The following is a 10,002-nucleotide window of genomic DNA, read 5'->3' as shown; positions in this document are numbered from 1 at the left end:
ATCCCTAAAAGATGAATACGAACATAGAAGCTTGAATAACGCATCAAAAGCAAGATTAAATAATTATCGATGTCGTCAAAATCACTAAAACAATAAATAATATGAAGTCTTATCTCATGTGAAACTTCCAAAACATCGATTTCGTGTTTCATTCGTCAAAAATAATTTTTCTCAATCAACATGTATGTAGTTTTATTGGTTAGAGTTTTGTTCAACAATGGAGGATCGGAGGGGTTTTGATAGTTGAAGAAGATAAATAATATGTTAAAAGTGATTTGGGGTGTATATAGCTTTTTTTTTTTTTGTAAACCTTATAAGGTCAAAATTGTCATTGCATAGTAAGATAAATAAGTTAGTTAATATTAAATTTTAATGTGTGATGCATTCAATATTTTGTGAGGTGCTAATATATAAAGCCTTTTTTAAAAGTTTAGTTCCTCAATTTACCAAAAGACAGTTTATAGGGTCGATTTCTACAATAATGATAGTTTAGGAAGGTCAAATGGCTATTTGCCTTTTAATTTGGCACATTTATATTTTGTTATCTTCATTATATGTGACAATTATATGTGACAATTAGATAGTAATTATACTAAATACATGTAAATATTAAATACAAAATTTTTTCTTGCACTTGTAAGAATGGACTGACGCCAAGAGAAATTATTCAGAGTCGGAGTGTTATTAAATAAATATGACGAGAGACAGCATTGCTATTGTGTCGTTTTGTCTCAACAAGGGGAGCTGACATATGTGCTTTGGTGGCGTAGCTCTATGTACAAGGGATTTGCAGCCAATATGCAAGGTCGTGTTTGTTTAATAAAAAAATGAATTTTGAAAGGACTTAAAATAACATATTAAGAACAGGTTTTCCAAAGAAAAGGCAAGCATCTTTGAACGTCCACCGTACACATGGCTTGACGATACGCCATTACACATTGGCTAGATAAGTATAAATACGTGTATTTGTTACGGTCTATTTTATCTGAAAATGAGAGAGAGGGCCGGCGGCAAGGAGAAGAGAGAAAAGATGTGTTTGTAGAATTGTAGGGGAATATATGTGTTGTTATCCCTCCTACATTGTGCCTTTATTTATAGTAGTAAAATGAGATAAGATATTTCTTCTTCCCCAAGGAATACAAGATACAATAGGAAAGGATAACTAGAATCAAATCTAATCTAGGATTTACACAATCACACTTAAACTAGGAATGTTTATAACACTCCTCCTTGAGTGTGTAAATACTCAAGGTAGATTTAGCATCATGCAAAAGTTAAGGAAGTCGACTCATCAACATTGATTCTAAGGAACAACGTTTATTCTCAATAAGGTAGGAATTTGCATAAGTAATAAGTCTCACTAAAAAACCCTAAGGCTATGGCAAAAACCCGATGAGGGACAAAATCCATAGTCTAGGAAAAATGCGTGAGAAATACAAAGTCAAAAGAAACGTCTACGGGATGTCATCAGGGATATGACCAGACCAAGGTGGGTGCCTCCTAGTTAGGTAGCAAAAACCCAGTGGGAAAAATGCTGATAATTGTAGGGAAAAAGAGTACATTACGATCAAGCAAATATCTACAGGATACTCCCCATAAGTTTGACATAATTACAAAGAGAAATAACAAAGTTATAACCCATAAAGTTTACGCATACCAATTACATGAACAAGCTTCTAAAATATCGTCTTCGGCAGTGATTTGGTGAAGAGGTCGGCCAGATTGTCTTGTGAACGGATTTGCGTGACTTCAATCTTCTGATGCTCTTATTGTTGATGTGAAAAGAAAAACTTCAGCCCAATGTGTTTGGTGTTGTCTCCTTTGATGTAACCTTTCTTGAGTTGTCCGATGCATGCTGCGTTGTCTTAAAAGATCGTCATCGAGACATCAACGACGGGATAAAGATTGCATGAGCTTTGAATATGGCCTATTACTGCTCTCAACCAAAAGCATTCCCGAGTTGCTTCATGTAAGACGAGAATTTTAGCATGGTTAGACGAAGTGGCAACTAAGGTTTGTTTAGTTGACCTCAAAGAGATTACGGTGCTTCCAACGGTAAAGACATAACTCGTTTGAGAACGCGCATTGTGCGAATCAGACAAGTATCCTGCATCGACATATCCAACAAGGTGAGAATCAGCTCGAGGACCATAGAGTGCGGCATCATTCAAGGAGTCATAGGGATCAAACAAGCCCAAATCCGTAGTACCCTTAAGGTAACGGAAGACATCTTTCACGCTAGTCCAGTGTATGCGTGTAGGTGCATTACTATATCTTGCCAAAAGATTAACAACGAAGGAGATGTCGGGTCTAGTGCATTGAGCTAAGTACAATAAAGTGCTTGTCGCACTTAGATAAGGAACTTCAGGCTCCAAAATCTCTTCATCATTCTTCTTCGGACGGAAAGGATCTCATTTTGCATCTAGCGATCGAACGACCATAGGAGTATTCTAAGGCTTCACTTTATCCTCATTAAATCGACGCAACACCTTCTGGGTAATATGATTGATGTACTAAGATTCCATCCGAACAATGATCTATCTCGAGACCGAGACAGTATCGAGTCTTACCTAAATTTTTCATCTCAAATTCTGACCTCAGGTGCACGGCAGTTCTCGTGAGCTCTTCAGAAGTTCCGATGAGATTCATGTCATTGACATATACTGCAACAATCGCAAATCCGGAATGTGGCTTCTTAATGAACACACAAGGACATTCATTGTTCACATATCTTTGACTAGTCAAATATTCACTCATACGGTCATACCACATTCTTCCGAATTGTTTCAAACCGTAGAGTGAACACCTCAACAAAATTGAGATTGTGTTCCGGGGTTTGGAAATATTTGAACCAGTCAATGCAAGTCCTTCGGGAACTTTCATATAAATTTTCATATCAAGATCCTCATAGAGATACGCGGTTACTACATCCATTAGCTACATATCCAGTTTTTTGAAAACTACCAAAATGATAAGGTAGCGAAAAGTAATCACACTCATGCATCACACGTTGTATTGAATGCAATATGATATTTAAAAAAAAATTCGATTTGTTTTATGGATTTTTTATTTAATAAAATGAGATAAGTTGATTGGATGCGATGCGATGCGAGTGTCTTTTGTGAAAATAGCCTCACAAATAAACCAATAAATGATATTTGGTACCGGAATATTGTATCTACCTTTTTTATTTGTCTTTTCTTTATCTACTCGTCACTAGATATATTTATTCCACAAACAAGTTAAACTGCATAATTAATGCATGAATATCATAAATTCTAATTTTCCACCTTAAAAGTATGAAGTATGTAGTTTAATTTGTTACTAGCAAGGTTCTCAAAAGCACTAGGCGCTAGTCGGGCGGTGCCTAGGCTGATTTAGGTAAAATTTTTGTATATTTTGTAAATAAGTGCATATTAACAATTACAAAAAATTATATTTGTATGAAATTCATGGATAAGATAATAAAATAATGATAAAATGCAAAAATAGTATCAAACAAGTCCAAAATTTTAAAACACATCAAGCATATATGCCATATAACTATAGTGAGGAATATTGTAGGATGACACATGTACAATAAGGTACCGTTTGGTATGTGAGACGGGACGGAACGGAGTGGGACGAGGAGTTCCGTCCCACGTTTGGTGCGCCTAAAACGGGTGGAATGTGATATCCCACAGGACGAATTTTGATTGAATTTTCGTTCTGCCTCACCCCTCTAGAACGACTCGCTCCACATCTGTGGAATACAAAATTATAACATCTCCGTCTTCTCCTTCTTCCTCCTTGTTTCCATCTGATGGCATTTTTGCTCCCTCTCCGTTCCATCTTGTCCCGTCCTGTCCCGTCTGCATACCAAACGATACCTAAGTTCACAATTTAAAACCACATAAAATGCAAAATAGGAGGAAAATAAGGAAATATAGTAATGTAAATAGGATTTTTTTTAAATTTCAAAAAAAAAAAAAAAACAAAAAAAAACCTACCTAGCACCTAGCCCGCCCGAGCCCTTTTTTAGAACACTGGTTACTAGAGCACACGTGTCAAGTGACAGTTGGAAAAGATAGATAAGAAAAGGCAAATGAAAGAGGTAAATTGCCCATTTTAAAAAAGTTTAGTTCCTCAATTTACCAAAAAAACAGTTTATATGGTGGATTTCAACTAGAATGTTGTTTAGGAAGGTCAAACGGAAATTTGCCCTTTAATTTGACACATTTATATTTTGTTATCTTCGTGACAATCAAATAATAATTATATTAAATATATATAAATATTGTAATTACATACAAGATTTTTTCTTACACTTGTAAGAATGGACCGACGGACTAGGAGACAACATTACTATTGTGTCGTTTTGTCTTATCAAGAGGAGCTGACATATGTGCTTTGGTGGCGCAGCTCTATGTACAAAGGATTTGCAGCCAGTCAGAGCTACGCAATGGCATGTTTGTTTAATAAAAAATGAATTTTGGAAGGACTTAAAATAAAATATTAAGAAGACGGTTTTTCAAAGAGAGGTATTCATCAATTCTCCCTCTGAACTTGTGACCATTGGCCAATTTCTTTCCTCAACTTTAGTTTTGGCCAATTTCCCCTCTCAACTCTCATAATTAGTCAATTTCCCATCTCAACTTTAATTTGGTCAATTTCCTCCCTCAACTCTCATAATTAGTCAATTTCCCCTCTCAACTTTAATTTGGTCAATTTCCTCCCTCAACTCTCATAATTAGTCAATTTGCACCCTACTGTTAATTTTTTTATATTTTCCATCTATTCTTTTATTTTCTTTCAATCTTTCTAATAACTTCTAACAAAGTACTAAAATTAATATAAACTCACCTGCATAATATAGGGTAAAATGTACAAAAACATAATACAATTAGTATGTGATATGGGTTGATTATAAGAAAAAGTTATGAATCGGGTTTAAAGCATGTAGAAGAAGAAATAATAATCCTAAACTCATGGATCAGACATATTTCAATAAAATGGGTTATTCTTAATAAGGAGTCGAAAATTATGAATTGACTAGTTTGCACTAAAACTCGATTCTCCACAATTTACTTGAACTTAGCTTTCACTCTTATAAAGAAAATTGTATTCACATACAAAAATGTACACATCAATCCTTTTCGTTATCAATTTTGTATAGTAAAAAATCAAATAAAATTACTCCATACTGATTTATTATGACTAATAATACTATCTATGTTAAATTGTAAAATTCTAAATTTTAATCTATTTGTAATAGGATAAAGACATAGGAAAATGATTAACATACATCTTATTTAGTTTCTTACACACACTTGTTTAATTATGATCAAATTAAAAAAATTAACAATAGGGTGCAAATTGACTAATTATGAGAGTTGAGGGGGGAAATTGGCCAAATTAAAGTTAAGGGGGAAATTGACTAATTATGAGAGTTGATGGGGGAAATTGGCCAAAATTAAAGTTGAGGGGGGAAATTGGCCAATAGTCACAAGTTCAGGGGAGAAATTGATGAATACCTCTTTCAAAGAAAAGGCAAGCATCTTTTAAACCGTACTCGTGGCTTAACGATACGCCACTATAAATAAGTGTATTTACTTAGGAAATTTTAACAAAAAACTTTCGGTACTGTTCATTTTAGCAAAAAAATCATATTTTTACACTAAAAAGTTAATCATGGTATTATTCACTTTACATTTTATTTTGTTCTTATAGTTAAAACTCAAAGTTTTCAAACTATTTTCATTAGTTTTCTTATTTATTTAATGCAACATTTTTAGTTAGGTAGTTCATCACTCTCTAATCACACCAGGATTAGTGGTGGTCGCTAATTAAGACTTTTGTAACTACGTTAATATTTCGTGATCAAGCCGCTCCATATAACTAATTATGCCTAATCTACAGTTTAAAACTAGGCTTGAACCTAGTTGGATAAAATGTTCACACCTCAAATAATTCTCTTTGTTTCAGAGGTTCACACCTTGTTGGTTTACGGCTCATTTGAAATTGTTTTTAAAATATGACTGAAAGCGTTTTTAGAAAAATTATTTTTGAGTTACAACAGAACTTGAAGTGCTTTCTATAGGACGCACTTCAAGTGCTTTTTCAGGATTCACTCGCATTTGTACTAAGGATTAGTTTCAAAAACCTTTTTGCCGAAATTGCTTTAAGCTATTTTAAAACCACTCTTGAGAGAGCGCTATTAACATTTATCTTATCATCATCCTAAACATATTTATGGAGAAGTAAACAGGACGATTGAATTTGTTAATTAATGACATAATTTTATACCAATCACTCTTTGAAAAAAAAGGAAAAACAGATTGGGCCATGAGGCATTGGTTTGGACATAATTTCAGCCCACCAATGGTTCCAATGTTATGGTTTGGGCTCAAGAACCCCAAGCAACGTTTTGGCGCGCGGCCAACCACCACATTCCCGCGCAACCGCACGGATTTTGAGAACACAGATTTATAGTACACGACTGATTGCACATGTTAAACTGTCAGAGGCTGAGCAGGCCAGAAAAATTAAAAATGGTACGTACGTGGTAATATCTAACAACTTCACGATTAAGATTGATTTTTTTAGAATGAACCCGGATCTCGCTGAATCTTCTTTGCGAGGATTCTGAGAATTCATCAATTTTGTCTGTTCATCATATATTATGTGGTTAGAAATTATTGTAAATATTGTTATATAAAATTAAATACAAACAATACTTGACAAAAACTGACCTCATGACGATGTATGATGAACAAACACGATTAACGAATTCTCAGGATCCTCACCAAAAGGATCCGGAGATGATCCTTTTGGTTTGAGAATGACCTACTGTGCGTATTATTTGAGGGAAACATGCTTTTTCGACCGGGATAGAATGATTGTTGAGCCTTATCCTCTTTTCGCCCGCTGACTTATTGGGATAACACCAATCAGCCTTAATCGAAATCCCAATCGAAGACAAGTTGTTGTTGTGTAAGTCCATTACATGTCAAAATTGAAACAGTATATTACAACAAAGAGATAAAATATCTACTGTATTATTGTTTAGCTCTTTTTGTTGGGGTATACGAGAGCAAAAATAGCGTTGATCAATTGCCATTTTGTTACATGAGGCAGAGAAGAGACGCTTGCCTTGAGTATAGCTATTGTGGGACCAAATTGTTTCTCAAAAGTTCTCTTAGAGAGACAAGGGGTTGAATCTGCGAATGTAAATGGTCGTTAACTGTTAATTGTTGATAAGATAACCTTGTTTTTCTCATTAAATTTGTTACAAATAAGATAATACATCATGTTTTTGTAAAAAGTGGAGGGATGGTCGTTAACTATTAATTGTTGATAAGATAACCTTGTTTTTCTCATTAAATTTGTTAAAAATAAGATAATACATCATGGTTTTGTAAAAAGTGGAGGGCTTTCGTTTGCAAATTTGTATAAAACGACCCAAATACTTTGTAAAGAGAGCATAATGTGTGTTGTCGTTTTTAGGGAGAGAAGGTTGGTCAAATAAGCAGTGTATCTCCGGTGCCTCGTGGGTGGCTGACACATCGGGCATCACGTTGGGCCGCCGGTGGGATGGACATGATTAAGGTATATATAAAACGGTGGACCCCCACCACCACCACCACCATACGAGGTAGATCCCACAAATCCAGGTGGCATGCACCATGGGTGAATGGCAAAAAAGCTTTGGCGGACCCAACGCCGTGGGATCCAATCTGGTTTTGGTCCGATGGTGGAGTCCGCGGCGCACGTGCAGGTTGTTGAATTTTGGGGCGAATTGATACATGTAACATGAGCGACCCTCTAATTATTTTATTTTACACGTCTTATCTTATGAAAGTGATATATTATTGTCCAAATAGGAAGCTGCCAATTGACACTTGCATCTCGCTTCTTTATCTTTACAAACTCCTACGTATATTTTAAGTTGTCAATCACATCAAAACCTTAAAAACCTAACAAAATACGACTATTGTGATCACGTTATATTGTCGTTAATTAACGTCGTTTTTTGAGATTATCTTGTCGGTAATAAGATGCAAAATTATGCGTTAGGATTCTAAACTAGGTTGATAAATCTATACCTAGGTTGATTGTTGTCGAAAATTATAGTTTCATATTCGCAACATGACAATATCAATTTGAAAGGTAATTTCTGCACTGTCTTTTGATTCCGTTTGCACACGGTGAAACACGCTAATAAGAGGTTTGAAGAAATCACCCATTTATCCATACATGTTTAACAACATAACAATGGAAGAGTCATAATTTTATAACAATGAGGTCATAATTTTAGCAAAAACAACTTCATTGGATCATTTCGCCGAGCTACCTACCAAATTATATTGTATTCTCTCGATTTTTGTCAAAGCCTATCAAGTGAGGCATTTTATCGAATACTTGTTGTAGATCATATGGTCGCATGCAAGAAATAAGAGAAGAAAGACAAAAAAGAAGTAGCATGTTGTAGTTAAGTGTTTTTTTACTCATTTTTTCAATTTGTCGCAATTGTATATATGACTTATCTACAAACATAAATATGAATATGCATCGAGACTATGAAACTATTAGGGCCAACAAACAAACATATGAATATACATCAAGACTACGAAACTATATGAAACTATTAGGGTCATAAGTAATCAATGATCCCATTTTAGCTCCATCCCTGAACCCTAAACACTACCTAATTTACAAAGTAGCAGAAACCACCTGATCATCGACTAAGGTGATATGACACACGAGGCTGAGGGCCAGAGGGATGGCGAGCTGGGCCTGCATGACGGATCACGGACACTAGTCCCAAACATTTGTCACATGAACCTCCCAAACAGGACAAAGGACACTAATCCGATGCATGACGGATCACGGTTTATCCAGTGCACCCCATTCCAAAGTACCAACCAACACACATCACACATCACACACACACACACAGTGCTGACAAGAATTCGAATCCTTGTCAGATCTTCTTTGTGAGAATTTCGGAGATTTTTGAATTATATCCATTCATTATATATCATGCAATCGTAAATTATTTTAAATATTTTTATTTAAAATTAAATACAAACAGTACTTGATAAAAACTGATCGTATGATGTACGATGAACAGACACAATTTACTTATTTTCAGAATCCTCATCAAAAGATCCAGAGAGGATCTGTTGGTACTGACAAAAGACAAAAATGACAGCAGAGAGAGAGAGATTTTCCCACAGCCACCGCACGCCGGCACGCAATCCCGGCCCCGCCGCATTAAAATTGCCCCCCTCCCCACTGCCCTAATCAAATCATTCGATTTTCTCTCTTCATCTTTGACTATTATTATATGTACGCTGCGCTCCCAACCAACCTAGGCTAAGGTTAGAGTGGGCGTAGCTTACACTATTAGTTCTACTCGTGGTCTAATTAAAGCGCCGTTCCGAACCCTTTCCATTTCAGGTTATTAATTATTGCTTAGACGCTCAAATGCAAAAGTTCAATCATTTTCACCACTCAATAATTTACGTTCGGTCGTTAACGTATTGCGAAATTTGTGTAAATTAGGGATAGGCCATTCAAATCGAAAATCGAAATTGAAACACGAATCAAATCAGACTGTTTTGAGCGATTTGATTCTGCGGTTTTGAAACCGAACCTCAATGTAGAAAACGGTATGGTTTATGTTTTAGCTTTTGAAAACATCATCTAAATCGAAACCGCACCTTAATTAAATGTCATGTTTTAATTGGTTGTATGTTAGAATCTATACATTTAGTATGGATTCAACCACACTAAAATGTCATCATTTTCCTAATTTTTACCTTTGGTGCTTCCTTCGTTCTTTAGTATGAATTCAACCACACTAGAATGTCATCATTTTCTTAATTTTTATCTTTGGTGCTTCATTCGTTATGAATAAACCATCATTCTCCAACACTAGGTAAAAAAATTTAAAAAAAATTCCATGTCATAGTCACTGTTATTTTGATCTCCAGATTTTGAAAGATGGAAAAAGAAATA

The sequence above is a fragment of the Malus domestica genome, chromosome 05, assembly GCF_042453785.1.
Source record: "Malus domestica chromosome 05, GDT2T_hap1".
Lineage (NCBI taxonomy): Eukaryota > Viridiplantae > Streptophyta > Magnoliopsida > Rosales > Rosaceae > Malus > Malus domestica.
Note: the sequence above shows the minus strand (reverse complement) of the source record.